Below are 19,568 nucleotides of genomic sequence, written 5' to 3'. Positions count from 1 at the left end.
TACCGTATATCATTAGTGGTGGCATATTCTCAGTGACAGTTATTTTCCCTGCTACTTCTTAATGCAGGTCACAGCATGATGCAGCAAAATGCTAAATATTTGGTGCCATTCATTTGAGTGTAACTGCAGTTTTGGACCAGAAATGACTGCATCCTTCGCAATTCAAACTATTTCTATTTTAGGATCAGCATCTTCATGATTTCTTCAGTACAGCCATGAGGCGTTGTACTAGGCCTACTTAATGCCACTGCATTCACATGTGTCTGCACATGTATGGGTGTGTTTGTGTCTGTCTGTGTAGTGATGGTGGTGGAAAGGGGGTTATTTCATGAATGAAAATGATGTACATTGATGTACTTGGCCTACAGTAATCACTGGTTGCAGTTGGAGATCCTTAAATAGCTTATGTAGCCCAAACCCATCTGCTCTAGCTCGGGTTCTATCTTAAATTTAAGTTCCCTATGGGAATACACTGACTTTAACACGGTTATGCTGGAAGTGACTGATAAGATATGAAGAGCAAGGACACCATATAGATGAGAATTTATACAGAGCTTTATACACAGCTTGGCCTCTTTCCTCGGGCCTCTGTAGTTATCTTAGACAACACCTCGGGTGCTATTGGATGTTGTAGTAAGCCTCGACCCAAGCTGTGACTCGCTTCACTTGCCGTGTGGGATTATGCTCATTATCTATTCTGCCAGCATAAAACACGCCACACACGCCACACACACACTTCATCACAGTACTTCCAGTTTCACAGCTTTCTGGATCCCTGTCCCTCATAGTCACCTAGCTGGTCTTTCTTGATATGGTTCAGTGGCTGAGCTCAGAGACACACATTGTGCTGTAGTTTTTTATCACATTGATATAGTTTGTAATCTTGTTTCTGTTTGCTCTGTGAGAAAAATAAAGCAGCTGACTAGACACACACAGAGACACACACACACACATACATACACACACACACACACACACACACACACACACACACACCAAAGTGACAGTCACAGTTATAAACCTAACATAAAACTATCTGTAATCTAAAATAAACAAAATAATCTGATCTGTCCTTCAAATAAACTGTAGGCTAGCCACCTAGGGTTGGAAAATCACTGAGTAACTCGTGATACAACACTAAAAATACATTATATATATAAAAATATATATTTTCCCCCATGGTAAGGGCAGTATACTACAATGCAGGAATTACTGCAATTTGTGATACAGCACAAAAAATTATCGATATATAAATATATAATTATTTTCTTTACATAGCAGGAAACAAACCTGTATAACTGCATTAAGGGATTCACAAACACACACTTCATAAACTCATTCACGAACATGAACAGGGTTTTCCCTATCATTATAAGGCTTAGGCGCAGCACCCAAGCCGTTTTGGGTACCAGCCAAAAGAGCAACTAAATGACTTCTTGGATCTAATGACTGTAGTTTTGTCCCCAGTGGACTTCTTTAGTAAGTTTTGTCTTTAAGCTTATTGAGTGTTATGTATCTATTATTTGCTCTAGCTTTTCCAACGTTTTAGACACAGATATTGTAATAATAATGGTCCATGTAAAAATCGCATCTTTTATTATTGAAAAACTTAACATTTTGTTGACGGAGGACCCCTAAACACTCGCCAAATATGTGCGTCTAAGTCTTTCACAAATCTATAGGAAATACTGATGAATGTGCCACTATTTCAATGTCAAACAGCCTTTATATTACCTTGTAATGTCTGAACTGCTGAAAAGCAAATCATGTTAGAGTTCAATTGTCAGTGTGTTTCTAATGTACTGCAAGAGACGGACTTGCAATATCTCATGTTTCTGCTGCCAGTTATCACCCACTTAGACCAATTTATTGTACTGATTCATTTTACAACTGGCTGGTTATTGTGAAATAATACAATGTAATGTGTACCGTAACTTGTTTTTCAAAAAAAAAGACAGGAACGTAATTGAAGTGTTTGGTACACATAACCCTTACACATTCTGCTTCTCTGTTAACGATAAACAGATTTCTGTGAGAAAATAACTCGGAAGCATTTAATTTAGAACAAACACGGCACTGAGACCACAGTCTGAAAGGGACAATACATACCCAAAGTGGTTGTATTCAGAACAACTACTTTTCAGGAACAAGTGAGTTTTTGCTTGCCGCTCATGCCTCTCACCCACAGTTATACTCACTTCTACCAGTTGCTATGGAAATCTCTCTCTCTCTCTCTCTCCTCTCTCTCCTCTCTCTCCTCTCTCTCCTCTCTCTCTCTCTCTCTCTCTCGTTGGTGGCTGGGCCATTGATGATATGATGCTCTGACGTCTGCACCGGTTATCCACAAACTGTATACTTAAAAGACCGGGGGGCTTTAGTGCTTAACTTTTTGATATTGATGAACATCCGTTACATTCAAGCCATTGCCAAATGAGTAGCTACAAAGCTAATTAATTAATTACAAAGCTCCACACAACTCTCTCTGTATTTCTCAGTATGACTATGTTCAGAAGATTGTGGCGTCCGGTGACTTTCCCGCACAGAAGCTCAAGTGAAGATAATGACCTCTTCTGAAGAGACCAATGTGTTTTTTTAATCCTCCGTGTCCTCCTTGGCTACTAGCAACTGTGTGGAGGAGGGGTGGGGGCGCGTGTGCGATCACGGAAGGCTTGTATCATGTGCACGTGCCGACAGTGTTGTTGTCATTACTTAGAATTCCTGATGGGGGCGACAGAAACTACGCACTATAGCTTTAAAGAGCAAGTTTTAACAATTAATTTGAGCCTCAGCAGGTGCTTCCCGTATTATAGTCCCAAGCTGAGGCATCAATATCTGCCAGGCTTTAGACCAGGGGTGGCGAACCTGTGGCTCTTGAGCCATATGCGGCTCTTTGCCTGCTCCTGTGAGGCTCTTACTGTGTGGCTGGGGGTTGTGTCATTGGTTGATTGTTGTTTTTAACTTTTCTGAAACATACAGTATTTCAGATAAGTAAAAAAAAAACACATTTGAATGCATCTGCCAATACATTTGCCAACTATTTTAAAATGGAAAATAATGCAGCAGAGTTTTGAGGACAGATTCTGCAACCTGAGGAAAAACAGCGGCCACAGATCACCTTCCTCGTTAACCCTTTCACTACTGAATCCGACTGTTTGAAAGCCCCTTTAGTGACAAATGAGTGAGAGAGTTGCTTCGAGTGGCCACAACCGAGTTCAAGCAAGACCTGAAAAGGATTGTAGATAACAAAGACTGTCAGGTTTCCCACTGAGTCAGTCTAAGTGAGAAAAAAAACTATGAAACCTGCTATGTATTATGACTGCCATTAGATCTGGAAGACACTGTTGCTGTTGTAGTGTGGACGTGCATGTGTTGTGTGGCTTTTTGCTATGGTGCGTTTTTTTTTTGTGGCTCTTTATACCTAACTGGTTGGCCACCCCTGCTTTAGACACTTGGGGCATTTCATTTGTGCATGACTTTTTAAACATGATAAGACTGCAGAACAGATGGCCAGCAGCTCACAGTTAATCTCTGTGAATTAGGTTTAAAGGAAATGGTTATATGCCAACCCCAAATGAACTACTAGTGCAGAGAAACTGCCTGGTTCATAATAATATTTCGAGGCTTCCACTCCAAATTACCCTTGTAAAACCTAAATCTTAATCCCAAATCTTCTTTCCGTGGCATCTACAGCACTTAGTAAGGAGGCTTACAATGTAATTCATATGTACTTAAATCCTTTTTATTAGGTATGATTAATTATATCTGAAAATTAATTTACACTGCAAATACAGTCAGCAGATAACAGGATTTGTTTCGTGGCAGGAGAATGTTACAAGGTAAAAAACGAGGGCGTGAAATATCACTTGAAATACTGACGTAACGGTCATATTTATGGTTTACATAATAGGGCAGCACACATTAGAAAAAGAGGCCGAGGCAGCAGAGGCTGAGCTGCCACAGTGGAGATGATTCAGACTCCTATCTGTTGTTGAAGAGTGGCCGTTTGAAAGGTGTTTGGCTGTGATATTGAAAAATCATAAAGCATCTCATATTTTATGCCACATCACTTTTATCACTTTGTCATAAGCCAAAGGAACATTTTAGCGCGGTGTACTGTAGCTTGATGTGCGTCACTATGAAGCATTTAAAAGGCTATTTTTTAAAACAGAGTCTGGCACAGTGCTCACTCCACATACAACGCAGCAGGGCTATATTACATCACTTCCAGCAAACTGAGCAAAGGAGACCAATGAACTTCGAAAATAGAAGCGATCGCCAAGCCTATTGTGCAATTCTCCCAAAAATGTATCAGATACATCATCTAATAATTAAAAGTCTATTATTTTTTTGTTTGACATTTACATTGGTAATGTTACATTGCATAGCTCATGTGCCATTATCTCCAAGTTTCGCAGATGGACCCGGCCTTTAAAAACCTGGACACTCATTTTAGATTATCGACAGTTTAAGAGAATACACTCATGACCTTGGAATATTCTTCATATGCTGATAATTAATTGTGTTGGTGTGTTCAATATGCATCACTTGTGTCTGTGACGAAACAAAAAATGTATTCACATTTTTATTTTTTTATTTATTAAATGTATTCACAAGCTAAATTCAGATCAGGGAAGATACCTTTCCCGTCTATGCATTTGCACATGAATGCACCATTCTCCCAGACTTGGCACTGGATTTCTCTTTGACTACTGACAAAAATAAATCATAAATGCAAAAACACACAACCAAATACATTTCTCACAGCCCCAAATTGTTTGAGTCTCTCCCATAAATTCTGCTCATGGGAAACACTGCTGTGGCACCATAACATCTTTTAAAGTACAATTCCGGCGCAAAATGAACCTAGGGGTTAATAACAGATGTGTACCCACTCTGTCGTTCTCTGGGACATGTTTTCATGCTAATTGATTGTGTTTGTAGCTTGAAAGAAGCTAGCACGGACCGCTGATTAGCTTACAACACTAGTATTCGGGGCACAGGGAAAGTAAAAACAAATCACTATTTATACCACTAAAAAGGCTCAAAATATTACCAAACTTCAACAGTAGCATAATGAGGGTCCCTAAATGTTAACCGAAGCATTGAGAACTTTGTAAGTGTACAGTTTATTGAACGAAGAGCTGCGGGAGCTCCGTGAAAGGGCTACGAGAGAGAGAGAGCTACCGGGAAACTTCGGGAAACTGGTGGTGTACTTGCGGACATTGTGAAGCTATGGCCACTGAACAGGAGTGTCTGTGTTGCACGGAGTGGGACCTGTTGCGTTGCGACACCCAAGAGACGCAGTGTGTTGTACAGTCTGAAGATTTCCCCTCTCTGATAAACAGGGCTGTACTTGAAACTTTTTTCCATGTCCCAAAAATAAATTGGAGACGGCGACCCAGACCGGAGGAACCAGATGGACAGTTATCCACCGAGTAAGTACACTAGACAAGTTATGCTGAGTGCGATTATTTCAGATATATTGAGCAAATTGCTTTTGATTTTAGTTTGCATCGCCAGCTGTAAGTCATGACTGGTTTTCAAGACGGCGGCCGCATGTAAACATGAATGCGAGTGTCTTTATAAACTATCTTTTCAATAAACTGTCGGTACACTTACAAAGTTCTCAATGCTTCGGTTAACATTTAGGGACCCTCATTATGCTACCGTTGAAGTTTGGTGATATTTTGAGCCTTTTTAGTGGTATAAATAGCAATTTGTTTTTACTTTCCCTCCGCGCTAGCTTCTTTCAAGCTACAAACACATTCAATTAGCATGAAAACATGTCCCAGAGAGCGACAGAGTGGGTACCAGAGATGTTCACAAGTCATTCTCAAGTCTTTGAGCTCGAGTCCAAGTCAAGTCTCAAGTCTTTGAGGGGAAAGTTCAAGTCAAGTCTCAAGTCTTTTGCCACGAGTCCAAGTCAAGTCTCAAGTCTCTGTCCATCTGATCTGTCCCTAACACTGTATTGTTAAATTTTATGAATTCAAAACATGTCCTGTAGCTACCATCCATACAGTACAGTATCAAAATCAGTTGTAGGATAACTTTATGGGGTCTACTTAACACATCCCTCTAGCCTCGGACCTGGTGAAATAGTAACCTAAGGCTGTCACATCATATGGATACAACTATAAAGATACAATGTGCCTGTCCCCAGCATTAGCACAACACTGCAATGGTTAGCTTGTTACCTGTGGTGATATGCTAAATGTAACATCTCTTTCACTCAAAAAAATGTCTAATGTCAAAATGGAAATCAAGAGAATAGTGGCAGCGCCACACCAGTTACAGAACAACATGCATCTCAGTGTCAGTCCAAATTACGCACAATAAGCAGTTTGAACTCACTGATGTAATGCCATTTATTTGTGTTATATGTGTTAGTACGCTCAGTGAAACTGAGTCCAGCGCGAGGGAGATCTGACTCAGAGGAGGAGAGGTTAGTGAGGCCAGCGTCTCCACGGCAGGTGACAGTGCGCACGGATCCGCTGCGCCACGCATGGATGAAATAATGAAATAGTAAATAGGACTACAGTAACAGAAATATGTGCAGAATTAAGACAGTCAAGACGGCCCAGTGTTTGGTGGACCGGGTACACCTTGTTTACTTAATAGCCTACAAATCATCCACTGGATCAATTACGCATCACATGAGTTTGCCCACCCGACACAGCGTTTGTTCCTGGGGAGATGGATCCATGCATCCCGCCTCCTGTGTGCCATGGATGTCTGAGCCTCAGCAATTGCTAACTATAAAGATACAATGTGCCTGTTCCCAGCATTAGCACAACACTTAGCGATGGTCAGCTTGTTACCTGTGACGATATGTGCTAAATGTAACGTCTCTTTCACATTAGCGTGTGAGTGACTGACCTATTTGGGTGCGTTTTGAGACGCCTGATGAAGTTTGACGTTGTTGATCCGGCATCATTTATCTTGGTGCCACACACCTTGCATATAGCTGTTAGCTTACTGCCACTGTTTACCAAGTTATTGAAAGCAAAACTAATGACAACAGGCACAACTCCGGGAGGACTTGCTGTCGCCATCGTCAATGCATTTTCTTTTAATAGGTGAGTGCGCGCACATAAGGCATAACGCATGCGTTACGTTGCACATTATGGCAAAGGGCAGGGGACATGCAGCTCGTCATACGTTTCCCCGTATATGCGCCAATAAAAGAAAATGGAAATACATTAATAAATTTAGATTTAAAAAGCAATAATTGCATGAAAACAGGTTGTTGACGAGTCTCGAAGCTCGAGTCCGAGTCAAGTCTGAAGTCTTTTGGGTCGAGTCCGAGTCAAGTCTGAAGTCAGCTGTTAGTGCGACTTAAGTGCGACTCGAGTCCGAGTCTCAGACTCGAGTCCCCATCTTTGGTGGGTACACATCTGTTATTAACCCCTAGGTTAATTTTGAGCCGGAATTGTCCTTTAAGTAACATCATGATTTAAAAAGAAGACAAAATATGAGTTAAAATGAACTCCCTAATGGGTACATTCATCTCTGAGCTACAGTCATCTTCCTCTCTTTGCTGAAGATGAGCTGTGACTCAATGAGCTATGGTGCACTCCATTTCAGCGGCCAACAGAATTCGCCCTCATTCAGGCAATTTAGTGTAAGTGCCCCTCAGCATCTGCCTCAGCTGTGCACCACACAACAAAAGCCCAGGGAGGCGGAGAGCTGAGCGTCTGTGGCCTATCACGCCATGCTGTGTACTCCTGTAATGAGTCAGTGTTTAGAAGGCTGAAAACCAGGACAGAAGAAAATGCAGACATTGTGCTGGCAGGGACACTTAAAATATAGTGGAGAGAAAGCTTCTGGAAAACATCAGGAAAGAGACCAATTGTGGCTTATTAAATCATTTTGACAATTCTGTGATTGCAAACTACCACCATGCAGGATAAACATGTTTTGTCAGCTATGAGAAACAGCCATTTGATGCTGCGAAATAATAGTTACGCCAAACATGCCAGTTTGATCTTCGTCCAGATTAGGGCTCCGGCAGAGCTGTACAACCTGCGCGAGGACTAAATGAGTTCAGTCTGTCACTATGTCTAAAAAAAACACGCATAATCAGAGAGATAGAACGATTCTTGGAGGCTGAATTCTGCGTGGGAAAAAAAAAAAAAATTCTGCTTGAATCCTGTGTGGCGACTACATATAAGAATAGGGAGTCTGTGTGGCATTAACAATGACTGAAATTGTAACGTCTCTGCGAACACAATGAATCACCACAGAATGTCACAAAATAACACTCTTTCTTCCAGAATAATCATAACAGTGGTTCTCCAGCGGCTTCCCTGTTAGTGCTAGTCGTGACACACTCCCACGAAAAAAAGCCCACAAAAGCAACCGCCTTCCTGCTACTTGCGAGAAAGCTTTTAAGGTTTAGCAGAATATAATGCACTAATGCTGTGCTACCTGGGCAGAATTTCATGCACCCCTAATAATTCCTATAACAACAAAAGAGGCAAGAAAGGGGGACAGGGAGGGCAGGAGGGCAAAAGGGAGGGAGCCACAATGACCACTCAGCCACAAGCTGCCTGGGACTACACAGAGCCCCGAAGCCTGGCACATGCACACAGCTCTCTCTGTGTGTCCATTCAGAAGGCCGACAAGCTGGGACGAGCCGGATAAGCCTGCCTGTGACTCCACCAGGAAGAGGATCAATAAAGAGGGAATGCACCATTTCAGATACAGCCAGACCGAGCCAGGGGCAGGGCAGAGAGGCAGAGCAGCACTTGAGCACTCACAATGGTGTGTAGGATGACACACGGTGTGTGCAGACACTTCTTGAGGCGTCTATGAATGGAGGAAGACGATGCAGACCCATTAGAGATTACGGCAGACCGCGCAGTAATTGGATTAACGCGCTGATGAAAATAAAAACTGGCATGAGCGTGTCTCCGCCAAGGTTACAGAGCTGAGAAAGATAATTGAGTGAACACACGTTGATAGCAGGTGGAGAAACCAGAAGCCCAAACATATACTATGACCAGAGAAATGTTGAACAATGTTCACCACGGCCATCTACTCTCCCTCATTTGCTGGCATGGAAACAGTTGGCTGCAGCTGAGCATTTGGACATCACCCACCAGCAGTCAATCACATACAGAAGTCCCGCCTCCCATACCAACAGAGTCTGATATTAACCCCTGCCAAGTATCAAACGCCAGAAAAACGAGTCTTTGCCAGTAAATAAACAAGGGTCACCCACCACAGTAGCCAAGATGATAATGCCTCAGCTGGTCCTTTCCTGTCCTCATATAGTGTCCCTGCAGACTACTATACATTTCCGCCAACCATAAGCCAATCAAATCAAAGCAAAACAGTGGCTGTGCATCAAACAGGCTTCTGATTAGCGGCCTCTACAAAAAGCTGCTAAACTGTTATTTCCCATTTGACTGAATGGTTTACCAGCCAAATAACCAGATAACCAAATATAACACCAGCATGATAAAAACAAAACAAAGAAAAGACCAAGACGACGACGAAAAAAATCTATGATAGAACTGTCTGACTAAAATCGAAGCCTCTATCTGCTCATCTCTTTACTGAAAATGCAACCTAGGGTGTTTTTTTGACTGTAGCCGAGTCAAACATTAGTTTAAAAGCATATTTAGGACGGAAGCGCCACTTTTAAGATTGACCGTATCTTCGTTTTTTAGTCAAATGGCCTTTTGAATGGGAGTGCTAGGGGCACTTTTATGATAGCATCAAAATCACTATTTTTAAAACACTAAGAAGGCTCGACACAACATGAAACTTTGCTCCAAGTATCACCAGGGGCTCTACACATGAACTCGAGCATTGACAACATTGTTTGTGTACACAGAGTTTACTAAAAAGAAAGGTTTTGAACGACTTACTTTAGCAGTTGTTGTTTCCGGGCGCTACCATCTCCGAATGCAACGTAACAGGGAGGAGAGTAAAGATGGAAAGCTCCTAAAGCTTAGTTCCATATCAATGCACGGATAATTCATTGTTTTGTCGTTAGTGAAAAACAATATTGACCTTGTAGTTGAAAAAGGAGCCTCATATAAGAATGACATTTCCTCCTAATGAGTCCGTTCATTCGCATTTGGAGATCGACACTTTTTGACTGGCGAGATGGTAGCACCCGGATACAACAACTGCTAAACTAAGTCGTTCAAAACCTTTTTTAGTAAACTCTGTGTACACAAACAATGTTGTCAATGCTCGAGTTCATGTGTAGAGCCCCTGGTGATACTTCGAGCAAAGTTTCATGTTGTGTCGAGCCTCCTTAGTGTTTTAAAAATAGCTATTTCGATGCTATCATAAAAGTGCCCCTAGCACTCCCATTCAAAAGGCCATTTGACTGAAAAACAAAGCTACGGTAAACCTTAAAAGTGGCGATTCCGTCCTAAATATGCTTTTAAACGAAAGTTTGACTCGGGTACATTCACAAAAAGACCCTAGGTTGCATTTTGGTGAGAGTTACGCTTTAATACAGAGAACTGAAACAGCACTGAAAATGAGCAGGTTGGTGTTACAGCTCAGAGACTCATCCAGAGACCGGTCATGAAACAACAGCAATACTGTTAGCTGCAGTCTGAGAAGTACTGCAGAAAGAGACTTCCTTCGCATTACCAACAACACTCACCAAACATGAGATTTAGCTAATGGTGGTAGGGCTGCACAATATAGGTTTTTTTTCATCCCAATATTAACGTATCGCGAAAGGCTGCAAAATATTGCAAAGGACGCTAAGATATTTTTTTTATCAGTAGAAAACTGCACTTTAACTGTCACTTTTTTTAGTGGTGCCTTTTATATTCAATTCAATGTTCAATTTGTTCAATAAAAGAAAGTTGGAGATTTGTTTTAAACTCAACAAGCAATGTGTGCAGCAGAAATGAGCACACTTTAATATCAGTTCATCGCCAGTAATATCGTTATCGCGATATTCAAACTCTGTATGCATGCCATGATCTTTTACCACATATACTGTTTCACAAGCTGGTCCCAAGCAAACATGACAACTCTTAAACCAATATAAACCCTTTATAAGCAAACTTTAAAAACACTAGATCAAAAACCAATCAGCGTGCACCTCCACCACTGGGTGAATTTATACAACAGAAGAACAGCAGTGGCAGGGCAACTAGGGCAGCCACCAGGGGAGACTGGGTTGTACAGTATAGATGTAGTAAGTTTGGCCAAACAGTCTTCTCAGTACGGGCCTCAAATTATTGGAACTGCCTTCCTATTGAACTCAGAGAAAGCACCAGCTATCTATCATTTTAAACCACACTCAAGAGATGGATTAAAAACAAACAAAACTGCACTCATCAATAGCTGGTTTACCTCATCCTAGGTACTGCTCTTTTTTGTATTTATTTTGTCCCTCTCTCTTTTCTATTCTTTCTTCTTTCTTAATTTGCTTTCTATCTTTCTTGCATTCTTTTTTATTAATGTAATATGATGATGTGTTGACCTGCCAAGGGACTACAGATGAAAATTAGCTTTTTTGCTAACTCTGGCACATTTACATTTTGAGTGTAAACAAAAAATGTCAATTGATGTACATTGTCCCTTTTAAATAAACAAACAAATAAATAAACAACATTATCGCATATTTTCCTCATATCGTGCAGCCCTAAATGGTGGTGAACATTTAAACTACCCTTGGTGCTCATTAGTATTTATATCAATTTGTATTTTAATCAACTGTAGTTTCAAAACACCAAACAACACCAAAATAATAACTTAATGTTAATTGTGTTCAAGTGGCCAGCTTGCTGCAAAACAATACCTACAAGCCTACTTATCTGGCCTCACAGACCGAAGACTGTGGTGTGTTTTTGCTCCATAATGTTCCCTCCTCAATAATATGCATAGGATCTCTTGTTATCTAACTAACAAGACCACTGCCATTGAAGTGTAATTCATCTGTCTGATGTGTACGTGCAGTGCATCTCCCTGATGGGAAATTGGCCCTCTGCTAACCATAATCAGAAGAAAAAAAAAAACCTTTGATCTTGACACAAGAGTCATCTGTGCTCCACTAAGAAGCTCATTTGTTTTATCCTATTTAAAATTAGTTATACTTATAAGTCCCCATGGGGAAATTTGTCCTCTGAATGTGACCCATCTTAACTATTTAGGTAGAACGACAAAGCAGCGCTTGGGGACAAACTGCAGTTCTGAGGCCATCATCATCATCTGGTCAGGGGCAATAGTATCCTAATATAACTAATGTGCATGTCTTTGGGGTTGGAAACCAGAGAACCCAGAGGAAATCTATGCGAACAGGAAGAACATAAAACCACTACACTGTTTACTGTGAGGCAACAGTGCTAACAACATCCCGGTAAAGCTGTAAGAGAATGACGTTGATTGAATGAGTAGCTTGAAATATGACAGATGATACAAATTTTAAATCGGATTTAAAATTCTATGACTAGCATAGCTACATTTATCACTTTAGCACCACAGTGCTTTAAATATTTATGCTCAGGGCCATGTTCTCATCATTCTCATCTCTTTACACTAGAAACTTTCAATAAAGAATGTCAGATGTCTTTAATGGTCGGCAAATGCTTTTCTTGCCCTGCTGACAATGCTGGGTACTCCGGTAGCATGTAAGTGTTATTCAAGGCCCTCCCTCATTAATCCATGCCACATCTAATTGTGCTAAGCCATAACAGCGTTCTTAACGCCATGCTCTTCCAACATCTTTCCAGTTGCTGACTAATTAGAGATGTTGCTGACGAGCTAGATGAGGATGGGTAACACCAGTCAAGCTTTTAAGACAAACCTGTGCTGGTTCAGTCGTGACCTGTGGAGCTTATCAATAATAAAGTTGCCCTTTTTTTTTTTTTTTTTTTAAACATCCTATGTGCTGTACATTGGGGCTTGAGGAGGATTAGGCAGAAGGGCAGTCAAGATACGTAATGGTCAGATAACCTTAAGAAATATGCTGTTGTGTTATCTTTCAGTCAGCCAAGTCTGTAACACAAATGTTGTTATTCAATCATTTTGCACTTTTGGCGAGACAACAAATTCATACTCTGGGTAGACAAGCAATGACTCATGAACAACCTGTTACTACACCTGCTAAGCAAATCTGTTCATGTTTACTGTTAGCATGTAATATCAGGCGTTCCTTTCTCTACAAATCCAATGCATATTCAAGAAATATATAGCATTGAGATTCAGTGCAATTGATCATACCACATACATTTATCAGCTTGAAAGAACAAAAGCAAAAAGGACTGTTTTGGTTTCATTAAAAGCACTAATTGGGAAGCTGGATCCTGTATTCCCCCGCTCCTGATATAGCTATCAGTAAAAAAGAGCAAGGAAAGCCCAAGGTTGTGTTTTGCATTCTCTGAGACAGACTGGCTAGGCGTGGTCTGTCTTCACAACGGCTCCATTGAGGGCAACAGATGGCACAGAGGCACCTTATGACACAACATGAGCTTCCACACACACACACACACACACACACACACACACACCTTGTTGGCCAATCAGCGGCTGGACTATAAAAATAGACACTGGGACAGGGCTAACCTCCAGAGAGTTGACTACTCTATTCCTCAGGGCTAGAATCTACGGAGACATCTTCAGAGAGGGAAGACTACCACCATTAATCCAGGCACTTAACAACAGGGTTGTGATGAATTAGAGTGAGGTAATGCCTTTTTCCAGATTTTATGCCTGCTCGTTATACATGTAATAGGACTCTCAATACGTGACAGTTTCAGCTAAGTGGCCTGGGCTAATTTCATTACCAGTGGACATACATGGATTTGAGGGTCGTATCTTCATTGGCTTTCAGGTGTTATACGTTGACAGCAGAACATAAGGTGTATATGAAGTAAGGTACATGTGCTGATGATATGCATATCCATTTGCACAAAATCATTGCACGTGCCATTATTTGTTATTATTTGTTATTCATGGTTATTGTTGGACCTCATTTGTTTGACCTGCAGATAATAACAACCAGTAAAGACAGCTGATTACTACAGATCCAACTCCCTTTAAATTCCATACCTGCAAACTCAGAAGGGCTGAAAAAGGTGACACCGGTGCCGTATTAGTACCAGGTCTCGCCCCCCCCCAAAAAAAAACAAACTCTTCAGATCTACACGATTCACGTGAATGACATTTTCCCATTCAAAATGGCGATTTTCGCCGAAAAGCGACTAGTTTGCAGGTATGAAATTCATTCAATGCCGTCTGAGGTAGAGCCAAGGCAGTATACACTGCACGTTTGAACTGCAGCTCATAGGGTGTTCTGTTACAAATCCTGTGAGCTGCACTACTGGAATACATTTGTCAAGAGCAGAAAAACCTGGAAAATGTAGTAGTAAGAAATGACTAAGTCATGTGAGAAAGTGGATTTAAAGCTGGGGTAGGCAGTTTATTTTTGGCGTTGTTGGGCAAAAAATTATTACAATCTTTTAGCATACTGGAATTCAAGCGTTCTGAGAGAAAACTAGGCTTCTGCATCTCCTACTTGCTCTGTTATCAGGCATTAGAAAATCTAGCCCTTGTTGAAAGACTTCGACACAGGCCATTTTAGAGAGAGAGAGAGAGAGAGAGAGAGAGAGAGAGAGAGAGAGAGAGAGAGAGAGAGAGAGAGAGAGAGAGAGAGAGAGAGAGCGCATTCCTATTGGCTGTTCTGCAAATGCAGATGCATGTGCACATGTCCCTTCAGCAATTCAAGGATTAACTAGTAGATTAGATACTTAACGGTCATCCATATATCTACAGTACATAGAGGAACAAAATTGTGTAAAAATGTAGTCCAGTTCATTGTCTAGGGAGCGGACATTTTCTGTGAGAGCCGGTCTGCTGGAGTTAGTCTTTAGTCTAGCTCAAACATCGGCTCGTCTGTCGTGTTAACGCTGCCTCTCACACAGCCTCTGTCTCCTTGTTCAGATGGCAGCAGCCTGCTACGAGCACAGGCCGAAGCTGCGGCATCACCTACTGCTGCCTTCCTGACGGGGAGACGGCGGAGGCGGTGTGAGAGGAAACGGAAACGCGGTAGACGAGCCAGTAGTTTAGCCCTATGCTCACAGCTGCGTCTAATTTAAGTTCATTTTTATGGAGCTAACTACAGCCTTGAATCACAGTATGTCATCTCAGATAGGGCTGGGCAAACCCAAAAACCAAGACCTAAAATGTCACAGGAAATTAGGAGACGGGGCTAAAAACCCTGAAACAACGGTTTGACATTGACATTATTGACTGCCCCTGGCATTAACATTTTTCTACAGTCATCGATTAGCAAAATGGCAAGTATAACGGCTGTTTCAAAACTACACATATTTAATCAAGCCATCACATGCCATTTGCAACAAGTGTGGAGTCTTCTTTAGGAGCTCGTTCCAGGTGATATGTGACATCTCTTTGAAAGATTCTGTGAAAACACAAATAATGTCCTCTGCTCCTCTGGTTTCATGTCTAATACAGAAGTTTCGTACTATAAGTTGGATGAAAGTTGTGCGATTTGTGAAAAAAAGCAGAGCGGAAGGGAGGGGAATGTTTTTTAATCATGCACAAAAAAAACATGCAAGAATTAAATCCCCCTTTAAATACCATGGATATAGTGCCGCTCTGCTAGCCATGCCAAAACACTTCTTTATGAATATTCAATGGTAAAATAATAACAAAATGTAATAGCACAAGGTTGTGTCAACATAAAACACTTCACAAGCGAAAACAAAAGACTTTCACCCAGGAAATGCCCGTTCGTTCCTCTGGAGTGTTTTAATCCAAACCACAATCTTTTTCCTAAACTTAACGTTTAGTGCCTAAACTTAGGGCTGGGCAATATATCGATATTATATCGATATCGTGATATGAGACTAGTTATCGTCTTAGATTTTGGATTTCGTAATATGAAATAAGTGTTGTCTTTTCCTGGTTGAAAATGATGTACTTTTCTGAACTTACCAGACTGTTATTTAGACAGTCTATTATTTGCCTTTTCCCCACTTAGACATTATGTCCACATTACTGATTATTTATCTAAAATCTAAGTGTGAAGATATTTTGTTAAAGCACCAATTGTCAACCCTAGAATATCGCCGCAATATCAATATAAAAAGGTATTTGGTCAAGAATATCGTGATATGTGATTTTCTCCCTATCGCCCAGCCCTACCTAGACTTAACTTTTTCTGGCTAAACTTAACTACCACGGCCCCTGAAAGGACCGTCATCTGGCGGTGCCCGTCGCCGGCTCGCAGTCACCTATTTACGGTGGCCCTGAAGTGCAAATCACCACAGCAATTAGAGAAACGCAACAACAAATCATAAAACACAACGGCAAATAGGAAAACACAACAGAAAAAATGAAAACACGACAGCAAATATGAAAACAAAACGGCAAATAAGAAAACACGACAGCAAATAGGAAAACACGACAGCAAATATGAAAACACGACAGCAAATAGGAAAACACAATGGCAAATATGAAAACACGACAGCAAATAGGAAAACACTACGGCAAATATGAAAACACGACGGCAAATAGGAAAACACGACGGCAAATAGGAAAACACGACGGCAAATAGGAAAACACGACGGCAAATAGGAAAACACGGCGGCAAATAGGAAAACACGACGGCAAATAGGAAAACACGACGGCAAATAGGAAAACACGACGGCAAATAGGAAAACACGACGGCAAATAGGAAAACACGACGGCAAATATGAAAACACGACAACAAATAGGAAAACACGACAGCAAATAGGAAAACACGACAGCAAATAGGAAAACACGACAGCAAATATGAAAACACTTCAACAAATCACAAAACACAACGGCATTAACTTCTACCGGAAAAGGTAGGGCCTATCTAGTAGAGGACGGACCCTCCTGATTGGACAGACGCACTGTCTGTCTTTTGACAGGAAGGAGAGGTGAAAAAATAAAAGTGCCTCACTGTCTATGCATTTAACAGACGGACTAGCCGTTTCTCATTTCAAAACACTGGACGAAATGGATGTGGAACTATGAACTGTGCTGTTGGTGAATCGGCGTCAGTCTGCTTGCAGGAGGAGAATATTCTGTCAGGAACTTTGCTCGCAACGTGCAAAGGTAGGTAACGTTACCGACACCGATAGGCTTTAATGTAAGCAATAGTCGTTTTGTCTTATTTATCCCATGTCAATAAATTAAAAACTCGTGGGAGTTCATGTTTGTAGTAGTCATAACACTTACCGGTAAGGAGAATTGCAGTAGCTAACCGTTTACGTTAGCTTGTAGTTTACTGCATGTATGCAACATTAGCTCATTGTCCAGTAGCTTCTAGCTTTCAGACAAATGCAGTGCAAAATATGATCAGCAACTACAAGGTAAACGCTACCAGCTAATGAGCTACCACAGGCAGTATGATATGCATTAAACTGCAAGTGAGAAAGGGTAAATAGTACTGTAAACACACAAGCTACAAGGCTACAACCAACATATGAAAAGTCATAATACCTCCATTGATAAACACCCACTAATACAGTAAAGGTAGGTGTAAGTGTGTTAAATGGTCAACAGTTGTCAGTTAAGACCATGATGAAGAAACTACACCACTACACAGTTACATGAAGTACCTCCATGTTTCAGTATGCTTAAATATACTTGTGATACAATTCTAATCTTACCAGGACAGGTTGGATAACTACTGGACTAACCTAATCTTACCAGGACAGGTTGGATAACTACTGGACTAACCTAATCTTACCAGGACAGGTTGGATAACTACTGGACTAACCTAATCTTACCAGGACAGGTTGGATAACTACTGGACTAACCTAATCTTTCTCCTTCTGTCTGCAGTCCGGAAGCAACACCATCATCGGGAGCTGAGTCTGATCGCCGCTTCATGTTGAATATACTTGTGTACAGTATATAGTAATGTTTGAATAAATGTTAAAATAAAGATACACGTTTCATTAATGTCTTTTTAGAGCTTGTATACCTAACTAGTTATTAAAACAGGTAGCATCTGAATATAATTACTCAGTTAGAAGTTTCCTGTGTCCAGGTCATAATTTGATGGAAAAATAAACATTGAAAAACAGTTTATATTATATACACACCCAAAAACTTAAAAGACACAGACAAACTAGTTAATTTAATGCATTTATTTTTTGAATGGCAATCTCTAATATAGCAAATAATCTATTCAACATCTCTTTTTGGTTTTTTGCATATGTAGACCACATTGGACCAAGTCCACATCCAAAACCACAATACCTAAACTTGTCAAAACTGGACAAGAATTAACTCACTCTCTCCATGTCATTTATTATATCCATGAGCAGGTCTTCCCCTGTACTTGTGTAAACACGCTAACGCAAACTTGGTAATCTACAGTGGGCAATACAGCACCGTAAAGAAAAGACCTTTACGACAGCAGGTGTGGTGAAAATACTACCACTTTTATCCAAAGTGGCCGCTAGAATTAACACAAACTGAAAGTTACATATAGCCACTTTAAGTCATAGAAAAAAATGCCTTCATGAATATAATGTGGAACTGCTGTGGACCTATCTCTGACAGCAACACATTTAGGATGTATTTGATCCTGTCAGAAGACACCATGGTGCACACTTTATCAGAGAGTGTGTCACAGCTGTCGAGGAAGTTTGACAGGTATTTCACAATCCTGTCCAGCTGGGTTTCATCATCAAAGAAGATCGGGACCCAGCGTTCCCCAGAAGTGGGGTTGCTCCTCACCTGAGACAATGGCCTATGAAGTATGAATTAAAAAAATCTTAATAAATACTCAGTCCTGCCTCTTTTTCTGAGGAAAGGTGAGAAAACAACACTTATGTTGAAGGAGAAGGATTTGAAGAGTAAATTAAACCACTGGCAAATCTATGACGATATTTGGATTGATTTCCAAAAGGTAAAAATAACTTTTTCTACTTTTCTTTTGAAGTGAGAAGGAAGACCTGCTCATGGATATAAGAAATGACATGGAGAGACGTGGACTTGTACGTTGAATGTCAATTAGCAAAGGCCATGCTGTGGCAATAAAATAAAACAGTTTATTTAGCCTCTCTGGGATAATTTAGTCCTGATTTGACAAGTCTTAAGTATTGTGGTTTTGGATCTGGACCTGGTCCAATGTAGTCTATATGTGAAAAATACAGTAAAATCTCCCTTTATTGCATTTTCACAAATAGAATAAAGCTTTCACAAATCTCAAACTGTGTTTTCAAGACTCCTTAGACTCTCTGGGATAATTTAGTCCTGATTTCACAAGTTTAGAAAAACAGTGAAATCTCCCTTTATTGTGTTCTCATAAAGACAATTAAGCTTTCACAAATCTAAAAGTGTGTTTTAGACATAATTAATAATTTACCTTAATGACTAACACTCATTCAATACAGTAAGAGGTTCAAAAAACGGAGGATCAGTCACTTAGCAATGTAAATTATGTTTCCCTGCTGAATCGGACAGTTTTAAGTTCCCCTTAAATTTCCCCTTAACTGCCGAATCGGAAGCTGCGAATCGGATGCCAACTTCAGCGTTGTAGTGCAGCCTCCATTTGTTCCTTAGTCCCTGTTAAAAGACAG

The 19,568-nt window shown here is 40.7% G+C and overlaps 1 protein-coding gene across 19 annotated transcripts in view; it reads right to left on the bottom strand.

Annotated features, from left to right (window-relative positions):
* Window positions 1-19,568, bottom strand: part of ncam1b (neural cell adhesion molecule 1b) — a 113,644-nt gene that overhangs the window by 69,027 nt on the left and 25,049 nt on the right. Inside the window, exon 1 of one of the 19 annotated variants that reach the window (XM_036001525.1) lies at window positions 8,760-8,851. The exons of the other annotated variants lie outside the window; for them this stretch is intronic. The gene's annotated coding sequence lies outside the window, so the exon portion shown is untranslated. Of the gene's footprint in view, window positions 1-8,759; window positions 8,852-19,568 lie in introns of those variants that run through there. 19 annotated transcript variants of the gene reach the window in all.

This window comes from Sander lucioperca, chromosome 5 (assembly GCF_008315115.2).
Source record: "Sander lucioperca isolate FBNREF2018 chromosome 5, SLUC_FBN_1.2, whole genome shotgun sequence".
Lineage (NCBI taxonomy): Eukaryota > Metazoa > Chordata > Actinopteri > Perciformes > Percidae > Sander > Sander lucioperca.
The sequence above is the reverse complement of the archived record's forward strand: the minus strand, read 5'-3'. Positions and strand labels throughout refer to the sequence as shown.